This window comes from Musca autumnalis, unplaced genomic scaffold, assembly GCF_047663935.1.
Source record: "Musca autumnalis isolate F117 unplaced genomic scaffold, ASM4766393v1 scaffold_5, whole genome shotgun sequence".
NCBI lineage: Eukaryota > Metazoa > Arthropoda > Insecta > Diptera > Muscidae > Musca > Musca autumnalis.
In genome coordinates, this window is record NW_027412088.1 from 145,306,130 (window position 1) to 145,319,720 (window position 13,591).

At 37.8% G+C, this 13,591-nt stretch overlaps 1 protein-coding gene across 1 annotated transcript in view; it reads left to right on the forward strand.

Annotated features, from left to right (window-relative positions):
- LOC141404744 (uncharacterized) overlaps window positions 1-13,591 on the forward strand; it is a 445,852-nt gene that overhangs the window by 54,458 nt on the left and 377,803 nt on the right. The gene's annotated exons all lie outside the window — the stretch shown is intronic.

Consider the following 13,591-nt stretch of genomic DNA (forward strand, 5'->3'; position numbering starts at 1 on the left):
GATGCTCTTCAGAAATTTCGAATAAATAAACCAAAGTTAATGTGGTTTAGTTCCCGAATTTTAGGTCAACAAAAAGCGACGAAAGGAACTACTGACAGTAGAGCTGTTTAGTTCACGAAAGATATAGTTCAATTGAACGATTCATTGGAAAGAGTGTATGAACTAGATCAGTCCATATAGTTCATTAGTTCACTAAAATCCTTATTGGACTAAACGATCAACGACGGAATGATTAATGATGAACGAATTTGCTAGCGAATTATTCAAAGCCGATGAACTATTCTGATGGAAACAATTTAACTAGCACTATGTGAACTATGTACTTTATGTGAACTAGAATTTACAATAGACAGACTTCGATGTGAACAGTAAGTTAGGTTTAAGGATGCCCAGCCACCAGAACAGCTACCACTTCACTCGAAGACCTTTGTTCCATTGTGTTCATACTGGATAGATTTCCTAGATATGTATCATACATTAATTTGTTAGCGAATGATTCCGAGCCGAGAACGATTCTGATCCAAACTATTGAACTACATAAAGAACTGTGAACAAGTTCATTCAAAAAAGATGAACTATATTGAACGTTCTTTCAAATGAACTAGAATTTAGAGCAGTAACTGGCAGACGACGCACAGTGGTAAAAAATGCAGATCTAGCGCGTAAAAAATAAAAGTCGCTGTTTTATTGTATTTTATCAAAAATTTGGATAAGAAAAACTCTAGATTGATAATTTTACTTGATTTATTAATAAATTCTGTAAATTTTTATCTTTAGAACGGTACCTTCCGATTTTTTGTTTTTTAAAGGTTTCTTTTATAAGCGAAAGTATACAAAAACCTAAAGGTTAAAACACAAAAAATGCCATTACTCATCTATTTTTCAATCGATTTCATTGGTTTTTCGCGTTTTGGAAATCTAACTAAATTTCCTTCTTGCTAAAAGTAATTAATTAAGAGGGTTGGCGTTTTTTATTTGGGATGACGACTTCTGTTTTGCGTTTTAAAATAGTCAGGCTTAATCCCATAGTCGTTGTTTTAATATTTTATTAAAACAACTTTTATTTATTAGTGGGAAAAATTGGCGATGTTTACCAAGGGGTAAGGCAAGGAAGACTATAGTTTCAGATCTCGCCACAGATCTTCATCAGTTCCCCTGTTTCTTGTTTTTCAACAAGAAACTTTTTATATCCAAGTGTCAACTGCTCCCTCAAATACATAACTGTAAAAGAAACACTCTAATCATGCAATATCGAATGATAGCTGGTGTAAGAAATTTACAAGGATGCCTATATCTCACGGTATATAACATGGCTGTGTTGTATAAACCAGGACACACCAGGACCTTTAAACCCATCTTGGTGGCGACAGAAGTGAGAGCGTTTTTAATATTTCCTAGGTTTAAATTAGACAGTGGATGGTGGCAGTAGTAGCCTACAAGTCATTTAACTAAGACTTCGCTTTTCTTACTCATGTTCAGGAATACTTAAACTGTCCGACCGCGGGATCAATAATTTATGTTATGTGTTTAAGTATGCTAAAAGTAAGATATTAACGCCCATAAGAGCGTAAACTTTGTGTTGCTGCCACCCCTCCAGGAGTTAGACGCAGACCAGCGCACGGCCCACCATGGGTTAGAAAAAAAAACAATATTTACTAGGGAATTCAGACGGGACATGACGTCAAGATGTTTTACCAGGGTGCATCGGCCAACTCCTTTTTGTGATTACTCGAAGAGCTCCGATTTACCGTCTGAATAAGGAAGTTATCCCACAACTTCAGCATCAGAAAAAAATCTCTGGTCAAACATCGTAGTTGACACTACTACCAGTGGCAATAAGTTAGACACGAATGCTACAATTACACTGCGCAACATTTTTAAGGTGATCTTGTGCAAACAATTCGAACTGAGGATTTTTTGAAAGTACAGACCCAAACGACAAGAAAGCCTGGTTGGGTTTTGTTGTGTCAGATCCAGCTCGGATTTTACGGCCCCATCTAAACGTCGTTAAATATTGAGTTTTTAAAGAAATTCGGGACTATATCTCTGAAATCAATGCGAATCTTCTTCTGACGTCTGAAGCAAATTTGTAGATAAATACAAGAATAAAATATTTGAAGAAATAATTAACTCATAAAACCACATTTATTGCCTTAAATTTAAAAATATGTGCAAAAATTCCACAATTTTTATACATTTCGCACCGTATCTCCAAAACTGTTAATTTTTTCTGAATATTTTCTTTTGGAAAAATATTGTTGTCATTGTTGTAAAATGCCTCTTTGCCGTTGTTTTCAGTACATTTTTCAACGACGATTTAATAAAAATGTCAATAATGTAGTGAAATCCGAAATGCGAGAATAAACTGTTGGTGTGAACTGTGTTTGAAATATGTGTTCTAAAAGATATGATGCAAAATACCGCTGAAACAACATGAAGAAAGCATTTTAGAGTTTCAGAATGTTCTAAAGAATTGTTGAGAACTTTATTTGGAAGATTTTTGCAAAATGTTACTTGGTTCAACTCCCAATAGTTTAGGCGATACTGACCAGAATTTCAGCAATTATGTAAAATTTTTTATATTTTATAGATTTTGATGCCCTAGATGGAGTGGTTTTTCAAAAGATAAGTTCTACTAGTTTAGGGCTACAATATTGCTAAAGACAGCAAGGCCAAATTCCTATTCGTTTCTGAGACAAAGGCTTGATAAATGCAAAAAGTGTAGATTTAGCCCGGTTTAGATGAGGCCATAAAATCCGAACTGGATCTGACAGGACAAAACCCTACTAGGGTTTTTGTAGTCTAAATATGTACTTTCAAAAAATGCATACTAGAAGTTGTTTGCATTTTCAGTGTTGCATAGTGTTATAGAGCAGTATAATTACCACAATTACATGGAAGTAGCTTTCTCACAGCTGGAAGCGAATCTTATCCCCTCTTTCGCTCTGGAGGTGACGAACGGCAACCTATTTATGTATGAAAATACCCTGAGAAGTTCATAAAGATCTGTGATAGTGTGGAGAGTTTAGATTCCGCACTTCTCTGCACCACCTACGGTATCAATAAAGGGATCTTTGGTTGGATTTAGTAACCGAGTTACTTCCAGTTTCAGTCCGATGTGACCGGGGGACAGGTAACCCCCTGGCGTTGTTAAGCCCGTTATTCTCTTTCGAGAATTCCCTTATGGGTAATGGAAATTATTTATGTCTGATAAAAAGTGAGAATATCTATCTCATATCGACCCAGTAATCGGTGTCTTGATGTGCGCAGCTGGGACACTTCCCAAGCAGATGCTCTGATACCTCTCTCTTCTACATCTCAACATAACCTACAGTATTCGATGCCACTGTTATCCTATCTCGAAGTAAAAGAACTGTTCGTGCAGTGACCCGTAAGAAGTCCCGCCAGATTGCCTTGGATATTTTGCACCCATGTTCTCCAACACCTCGAAGTGCCCAAAAATTAATTTATTAGCAAAATCCAGAGGTGTTCCTCTGCAAACAGTTTTTTTTACGGAACTCTCTCCTATGAATCCATTCCATGAGGATGAAAAATATTCCTGTGTTGTTGAGAGCTGAGGGCGTTATGAATGGATTCAAAATTCGTTATTAAAACATCGCAAGCCAGATTGCCTTTGATATTCTGTAGGATTGCATTAGCTTTTGTGCTGCGCTTTCTCATGGTAAATATTTCGAAGTTTGCCGATGTAGTAGTGCGTCGGTGGCTTCCCAGCTAACAATTTTTTCCGAGGGCTCTGATATCAGATTTTTTCTGAGATTTTCTGAATTTTTTTTAGAAATGTGGCCGATTTCTCTTATATTTTCCTAGAAATTGGACCGATTTTCTATAAGTTTATCTTAAGAATCTCTGCACATTTTCTAAAGAATCTTAAGAATCGTCATTCCGAATTCGTTCCGATTTCTAATGGATTTTCTAAGGGAATTTTTTTTTTTCGGTTGATGTCGAAGAACAAAATGACTGGTCATAAAATTCGCATATGCAATTTTACAATTTTTTTAATAAAAATGCAACATATAATAATTCAAGCTAGTGTTGATAGCTTCAACATACTTCTGCACATTGTTCTACTGTTAATCATAAAATGATAACAACAGGCAAAATCGTTAGAAAGTTTGAAATTATAATCTTCCATAAATAGTACATTAAAAGAAAATTGTCTCTGAGTGGGGTTTGTTCAGTACAATACGGCACGTGTTGTGTAAATATCAAAGGCGTCAGCGTCAGAAATGTTTCCGATTTTTTCAGAAAATCTGAACTTTTCTCCGAATTTTTCCAGAATTTCCTTCCGAATTCGGACGGATTTTCTTAAGAAAATCTAAATTTTTCATAGAATTTTCCAGAATTTTCTTCCGAATTCTGTCAGAAAATCTAAATTTTTCTCCGAATTTTCCAAGAATTTACTTCCGAATACGGACCGAATTCGTCGCGAAACTCTAATATTTTTTAAGAATTTCCTTAGAAAATTCTTTCCGAATTCGGTGACCACGTCCATACAACTTTCGTACCGAATTCGGTACGAATTCGGCATCAGAATCGGATATTTTTTCAGAAATTCTGTCCGAATTCGATACGAATTCGGAAAAAAATGTTAGCTGGGTTACCAGATTCATCCATTGTATATCAATCGTAATAGGCCGCCAAAGAATATTGATATTTCCATATTCTTCTGAACGAGCCAAACCACCTCATGTAAGGCAGATTCCACAGACTTGCCTCAATATATGCGTGATGAGATTTACTGATTTTTGTGGTGACCAATTGTGCTCTAATTTCAAGGAATATTAATCTTTCCATTGTCTTCAATAGAAAGGAACAAAGACTAATTGGTCTATAGTATTTTTGGCCTATAATTGCTCGGTTGCCGCGCTTCATATATACTCTTTTCCATACACCAGGTATATAAAAGAAACACAGGCATACCTTAAAAATATCCTTTAGGATTACTAGCACCAGTTTCCATGCATTTTGAATTGTAGCTGGTGTTATACCACTCGGTCCCGGTGATTATCAGGGCAGAGAGGTGCTAATCGTTCATTGAAGTCTTGGGAGGCTGGTTAATCTGTATATCAGCCATTCATCTTCTTCAGTACGGGGTTAATTATGACATGTTTATTACTGGCCGCAATCAAGATCCATGCAACCGGGAAAGTGAATCCTTGATAGTAGACCCAGAGTCTCAAGTCCAGAGTTATTCCACGTATAATCTATCTTGCGAAACTTGCCCGCTTCGTTTGCTTCCTCTATAGACTCCCTACAGGTAACCCACGACTTTCGCTTAGCTTTCTTATTAACAATTATGTAGTTATTTAAATTAACTTTACTGTACTTATTTAAATTAACAGGACTGAGTTTCGTCTTTCTGAATTTGTTATACATTTTGCTAATTGCCCCATGCAACCGTGGAGTGAACGCCTGATAGCTTTTTTATTGCACTCGTGCACTCATTGAAATTTGTCTTGTAGGTATACAAATCAGTACGGAGGCTTAAGTTTTTAGCTGACCAACCAAATCGGTTGGGATTTTCTCCCCGTGTATGTGATTATACAAGAGTCGTCATAGCATGTAAGAAGATTCCTTTAGGTAATCTGTTTGATTCAAAGTATATACATTTGGTAAAATGTCATGTTGTGAAGGATCACTTTTCTGATACCCTCCAATTCTGGAGAGTTAGAGGAGTAACACGTATTCCTAAATTATATTTTATAGCAAGGTTGAATATGACCTCACCATTGGCATTGATGTCACCGTTTTCCCTGTGGAAGTGAGGATTACCTAGCCTATGCTCCCTATCCTAAAAGTTGAACTATTGATCTATTAGTTCACTCACAAAGGCTGAACTTTAACTTAAATTTTAGCATGGCTATTGACCTTTTTATGTCCCTGATTTTTCACAGGACAAGTATTCGGAAGCAAGATCGCCCATTTGGTAATGTTTTATGTCTCAACAAAATACTGAAATTTAACATATCGCTCATTTACTCAAAGGGTGACATAACTTAAAAAATGCGTTTTCTGAGTTAGCAATTTCTATTTTTTCTACTACTTCTACTTTATCTTGTGTCAAATTCATGCTGATATCTCAAAAACTCGACGAGTTACAGCTCATTTATTACGAGTTTCGCATAATTCAACACAAAACTATTTTGAGTTTATGAAGCACTAAAACACTTCAAATCATGCTTGATCATGCACAGAAATTTAGCACTGATATCTGGCTATCTGATTGCAAAATATGGTCCAAGTAGTTCTTTTAGTTTTAGTGTAATAATCTTTTTAAGTTGGGAAGTCAAATTTCAATTGCCAACTTAAAACGCGTTTTTCTCGAAACTTGGTTTTTCGAGATGTGTCACTCTTTGAGTAAATGAGCGATATGTCAATATATGATACTATCTTAAGAAGCCTCAGCTTTTATGTAGTGCATTTTGTAATCGGTTTGCACAAATTTAAAATTATTTCAAGTTGTTAAAATGTTATTTCGGTTCTTTTTTCGTTAGAGCTCCTTGTGGTAGCACTTAGGTGGAATGCAGCCACATTGGCACCTTGACACCTTCAAAATAGTTCTAAGTTTTTTTTTGGTTTTTCTTTGCTTATTCTGACGCTTGGCCATTTGTTGATCGCCGCTTAGCTTATTTTCTTTTTTAAGTCACTCACAGTGGGATACATGCCACCATGGATTACATAGGTTAGCTGAAATCTCCACATGTCCTAGTGTGTGTGCGTGGTTTGTTTGGTTTGCGGCATTTTTGTCGATTTTCTTTGTAAGCTGCTGCCGCTGCTGGCCAGGCAGCTTTGGTATGTGCCAAATTACAATGAATGCGTTCAAATGCACAACTATTGGATTTTCTTTGCCGCTGTAGCTTTGCTTATTTACTATGGAAGTCTGTGATGTGTCAGCATAAATCTCGCAGTGGTAGAAGTCATTCATATATGACATAGCCACACACTTAGGGGTACTTATTAACTTGGTCTTAAGATGATGAGGATTTTTTTGTAGCTTTTTTTACTTCACAATCTTTGGACAATCTTAAGTTTTGAGGACAAAAATAGAAAAAAGAGTAGTTATAATATTATGCTGACCCTTATAAGTAAAAGAATTGTTATTGTCTATTCTGGAAAATATCTGTAGATAAAAACAAACAACCAAAAATACATCCATTGGTTAAGACGTGACAAACCAAAGTTCTTAATACCTGTATCCCTTTGCGTTCTTCTCCAATATTATATATGAATGTAGAGACAATTCTACATAATTATAAGACCTAATATTCATTTAGCTGCATCTGGTGAATAGCATAAACTCGGCTTTCATTCATTTGTATTTGTCCCATCACGATAAACGTGAAGATTATTTGAAATTCTTCTGTATTTCCGTGATAACCATGATTTTAATTGGTTGACTGATCCGTAGGGTTTCGAAATCTATTTCAGTCCACAGTTTTTCGAGCATCCTGAGGGTCACACGGCGAAGAGATAGATCTCTTTCTGTAGAGGATAAACCACCACAATTTACAAAGGATGATGTTGCGAATGTTATCGGGAACGCTAAGTCAACCAAAGCGTTGTGCCCTGATGGAACGGCTATGGTAATGCTGAAGCAGCTGCATGTGCCAGGGGTTGAGTATCTAATTAAAGTTCTAAAACTGTCGATAGTCACCTACATCGTTCCCGAAGTCTTGAAAATGGGCAGGGTGGTCCCGTTACTAAAACCGGGCAAGGATGCCAGCAAACACATACCTATTTCGTTTTTGTCGCTCGTAGCAAAGGCCCTTCAGGCTTAAGTCCTCACCAGCGTCAGAAATAGCTATCCAGTTGCCGACCATCAGCATGGGTTTGCACTCCATCTCCACACATATTAGTCGAGGACTCAACCAGAGCAAGCCGTGTGATAGAACAGTGATGGTGGCGCTTGCCTTATCAAAAGCCTTTGATACTGTCAAACACTCCACTCTCTTTGAGGACACTGTGCAGACAACCCTTTGGCCAGGTTTGAAATGTTGGATAATCAATTTTATGTGTGGACGCCAGTCGTACTTCGAATTCAGGAATACGAAGTCCAAGCCCTCTAGAATGAAACAGGGAGTTTCTCAAACAGGGGTGATATTTGTTTAACCTCTACCTCTCCTGTATTCCGACCCCCCCACCCCCTCCAGACGGCCTTGAGATCGTAACCTATACTGATGATTGTACCATCTAGGCGTTTGGTACCTTCCCTGGTGTCATTCGTGAAAGGCTAAACTCCTAATTGACTGATCTTACCAAAATTTTCCACGCGAGGAATATGCAAATATCTGCCACAAAATCTAGGGCCACTATGTTCGATGGTAGCGGAATTCCCACCACAAACTATACCAAAATTATAGGGTTCACATTCGACAGGTTGTTCATTTCGTACGGGCATGCCAGAGTTATCTGCGGGAAGCTTAGATGTAGGAACAAGGTCCTCAAGTCCCTAGCCGTCAGTACCTAGTGTGCACATAAAGAAACCTTGTTGGCCACATATAACGCCATGGGTCGTTCTGTGGTATGGTCCGCGAATATAAGTTCCACGCGATGAAAAAATATTCAAACCTGTCAGAATGCTGCCCTGAGAACTGTGCCTCTTCATGTCTTCAGTGCACCATCTACATGAGGAGACAAAGATTTTTCCGGTACGGCAACACAATGCCATGCTTTCGTTACAGTGCTTGCACGGGTCCCAGCAAAATAAATTGGAAGTAGTGCAATGTAGACTAGTTCTTTCACGGCATGTTTTTATGCAGTTCAAACGGAGTCGTGAAAAAGGCACTCCATTGCTCACATCCACTTGTCACATTTTAACAACATCCGGATGCAGTTCAACGGAGTCATGAAAAAGTCACTCCAATTCCTCACAAATTAACAGCATCCGGATGCAGTCCAAACGGAGTCGTGAAAAAGTCACTCCGTTCCCTACATTTTATTAGCAGTTGTTAGAGATCCCTACAAGTACATAAATCAGATTGATCAGAGAAAAAGAGATAAGCGTGTTAACATTTCCAAAAATTTTTTAATAAAAAATATTTAATTTGCGAAAAATTTTTCGGTAAGAAAATTTCCCTATGGAGTGCTTTTGGGGTACATGTCGAAATCTTAACTGGTGATGGGAAGACAATATCAAACCCATTTAGCAGATGAAGCAAAAGCACTTAAGCTTGGATTAAATGAAGAGCGGAGGAAACACACATGTTTGCGATTGAATTCAATAGAGAATTTTCATAATTTGTGTTAATTTAATAAAGTTATTAATAGTTTTGTTTTACACAAATAATAAATGCATTTTATTTTGTTATTCAAAACACGTGCTCTGGACTGCCTCCTATTCTACCCCAAAGGGTCAGTTAAAATGCAATGCCAAAGGGTCAGTTAAAATGTAGTGCCAAAGATTCAGTTAAAATGCAATGCCAAAGGGTCAGTTAAAATGCGGTGCAATGGAGTGCCTCTTTCCGGGGTCACTCCCTTGTAAAAATCATGAGTGAAAATGCATAATTTGATGCACTTCCAAATCACTTGTACATATCATTTAACTGCCTCTTTGGAGGCAAACTTTTTGCTGGGGTGTTACAGTGAGGGCCATCCTAATCACCATATGGTGGGCAGGACCCTCCACCCAGGCATGTCAGGGGTGATCTTCTTGATCTAGAAAGAGAGACCCAACGTTACATGAGAGAACCTTTAGATCAACAGGCCTATCAAGTAGGTTTAAATAGCATTCACACGGATGCAGTCGCTGATGCCATCATTTCCCCCATCAATCGCAGCTGAAGAGCTTCAGCTTCATAACAGGGTAGTTTTGGCTCAACTAGACTCGGGATGGGGCAGCCGTCTGAATTTCTACGGGGTAAAGATCGATGACACCGTGCAAAACATCTACCCAGCATTCAGCACTGGCCCGCACGACACACTGCACCTTTTCAACTGTCATGCCAAAACAACTCAACTAACTTCAGTAGATCTATGGTTACATCCGATCGAAGCAGCCACATTCCTAGAACTGGTGATACAAACATAAAATAAAATAAGTAAGAAAGTATCAGTCAGCTGTGCCGACAGAGATATACCCTCTGCCTCGGAGCAATAGAAATGAAGCCCATACAATTCCTCTGACGTCTATAGGCTAATTTTATAGGAAGTATGGATTTGCCCCGGAAATAATTGAACTGCCATAACTAGGGCCGCATAACCAACATTTTGAAAAATTTTAAAAACGCTCCCATACCAGTCCTTTAACTACAGTCTTTCCAAACTTTGTGTGGGACATACCCGAAAGAGTGGTCCTATAATTCGAGGCTGTAAGAAATAATACGATGTAAAACGTTTGGCAGTCAGAAATGCATCTCGCAAACCAAACAAACCACGCACACACTTCAAAATGAGCAAAGAAAAACAAAACATTGAGTTTAGAGCTATTTAATAAATTTAACTAAGTTAAATAGTTTATTTTTAAACCGGTTCAGACCGAATCGAAAAAGCAGTACATAAAGAATGGGATTTCCTTAGAAAGGGGTATAAGACGACTTATATAAATTTTAAGTTATTAGTTGAGACATAAAATATGACCACAGTAATGACCAATATTGCTTCCGAATACTTTATCTGCGAAAAATTAGGTACAAAATCTGAAAATAAGAACGTAAGTTAAAGTTCAGCCGGAAGGAGTGGAAGGAGTCGACCTATAAGCACCACCTTCGAATTTCATCTAATATTCGAAGAAATATTATAATATCCAAAGTGTGGACGAACGCAGTATTCGGTTCGAGCTCTCCAGCCACTACATATGGTGCCATAGGGGTTTTTTACAACTTTGGGCTGTTTTCTCAAGAAGTGTGGACTTGCCCCTGAAAAATAGTTTTACTGTCGTAATTGAGGCAAATAAAGCAAGTTGCTTCAACAAAAATCAAAGTGATTCGAGAGCAGGTCTTAAAGTAAATTTATCTAAAATTTTGTGTGGGACGTACCCGAAGGAGTGAACAAAACAAACATAATCCAAGTTCGAACCTGATCTATATCTGGTAAATATATTAGGATGTGTAAAGTATGGAGCAAATCGGTCACTCCTATCCAGAGTTATCGTGTCCACAATTTTTCCGAACATTTTTGAACTTTTTTGGGGGAGTTACCTGAAGGAGTGGACCGATATGGCTTATCTTCGAACTTAAACTAAGTTTGCACAAAATATTACGAAGGCCACATTTTGGACCGAATCGGTAGATCCGTTCGAGAGTTATCTAGCGCTCCAACCACTACATACGGTGCTACAGGGTTTTTTGTGCACCTTTAAGGCTATTTTCTCAGGAAGTATGGACTTGCCCCTGATGAAATTTGTACCGTCGTATGGGTGCAGTAAATACAAGTTGCTGCAACAAAAATCAAAGCGTTTCGAGAGCAGGTCCTAAACTGAACTTTTCCGAAATTTTGTGAGGGAGGCACCCGAAGGAGTGGACCGATTGAGTGCATATTGGAATATTTTTGAACCTATGTGGGGGAGGTACCGGAAGGAGTGGACCGATATAACCCATCTTTGAACTTAAACTAAGTTTAGAAAAATATTACGAAAGCTAAATTTTGGGCCGAATCGGTTGATCCGTTCGAGCGTTATCGTGCGCTCCAGCCAGCCAGACAGACGGACATGGCTCAATCGACTCCAAATTGTCTGATACCCCGTTTATATATAACCGGATTTAACAAACCGACTGGGTTTTAAATGTCAATTTCATTGCTTATATTTCAAATAAATCTTCTTAAAGAAGGTTAACCCTGCAAAAAGCTCTAATATAAACAGCATATTAAACACATTTATTCCAAACATACTTGGGGTCTGAAATCATTATTTCGATGAGGCACATTTTGCCCGTATGAATGTTACGAATGTGTTAGCATAAATGCTGATGGTATAATGATCGGGGTAATAGTTTGGATGTTATAGACAAAATAAACACATTTATTATTTTATTATGACATGTTTACAAACGTATAACATATTATAAACTTAGTCCATTTACAAAGATTCTCCATTCATTTCTATCATTTGCTATATATTTTAATTGATCGATTGATAAGTTGGTTTCTGTTGTTAGTGTTCTTCTCCATGTTGTTTTCGGCCTGCCTCTATTGCGTCGTCCTTGGGGATTCCAATGGAGAGCTGAGTGGGAAATATCAGTTTCGCTTTTTCTAAGAGTGTGGCCGAGCCAGCCATATTTCCTTTGAGTGATTGCAGATTTTATTTCCTGTTGATTTGTTATATTCTAGAGACGTTCGTTAGATATAGTTTGTGGCCACCATATTTTAATATGTTGCGAAGACATCTGTTTATAAATACTTGAAGTTTATTGGTTATTGTGGTATTGGTAAGCCATGTCTCGGATCCATACAGTAGCGTAGATTTCACGCAAGAATTGTAGATATTGATTTTTGTTTTTATATTTAATGTCTCAGATGACCAAATGTTTTTCAGCGACGCAAACGTTCCTTGGGTTTTTCTAATACGGTTATCAACGTACTCCGTGGTACCTCCTTTTGTTGATAAAATGCTACCAAGATATTCAAAACGGTCCACATTCTGTATTGCTTCTCCATATATCATAAACGGGTTGTTATTATTGGCATTTATCCTCATAGTTCTTGTTTTGCCGCAGTTTGTCTTCAGACCAACTTTTAATGATTCCTCTGACAGGTTGAGTAATTTGTTTTGCATATCTGAGTATGTTGTTGTAAGTAAAACGGCATCGTCTGCATACTCCAGATCCCCAAGTTTGTCGAACAAATTCCAATTTAGACCAGATGGTGTTGAGTCTAGATTTTCAAACACTGCGTCAAGAACTGTGACGAATAATAGCGGTGATAATGTGCAGCCTTGTCGCACTCCGCTGTTTGTAAAAAACGCTTCGCTGAGGACTCCTTCGTGCAACACTCTGGAAGTCGTACCAATATAGCTATTTTCTATAAGTGTCACTAGTTTCTTGGATATTCCTTTTGATAGAAGTGAGCTCCATATGTATTTTCTGTTTAGGGCATCGAACGCTTTTTCATAGTCCACAAATGCTAGATATAAACTTGCGTTATACTCTACGGATTGTTCAATGATGATTCTTGTTGTGCATATGTGGTCGATGCATGAACTCCTTGCTCGGAAACCAGCTTGGTTTTTTCGCAACAATTTTTCTAATGGTTCCGCTATTCTATTTAAAATTATTTTGTTGAAAATTTGTAGTGTTGATGGCTGTAAGGATATGCCTCTCCAGTTGCCACATTTTGTTCTGTTACCCTTTTTAGGAAGTTTCACTATAATTGACTCTTTCCAGTCTTGTGGGATAGTTAACTCTTCCCATATCTGTTTGAATAACGGGTGTAGTTTTTCAGCCATTGTATTGCTACAGACTTTAAAGCATTCTGCTGGAATACCGTCGTTGCCTGGGGCTTTACCGGGTTTTAGGGTATTAATCGCTTCTTCTATTTCAGCAATTGAAGGATTTTCTGTTTTTACCTCTGCATTTGTGGGATGTATTTTTGAGATGAGGAATTGTGCTTGGTGGTTTTGGCTGATGTTCAGCGTTTT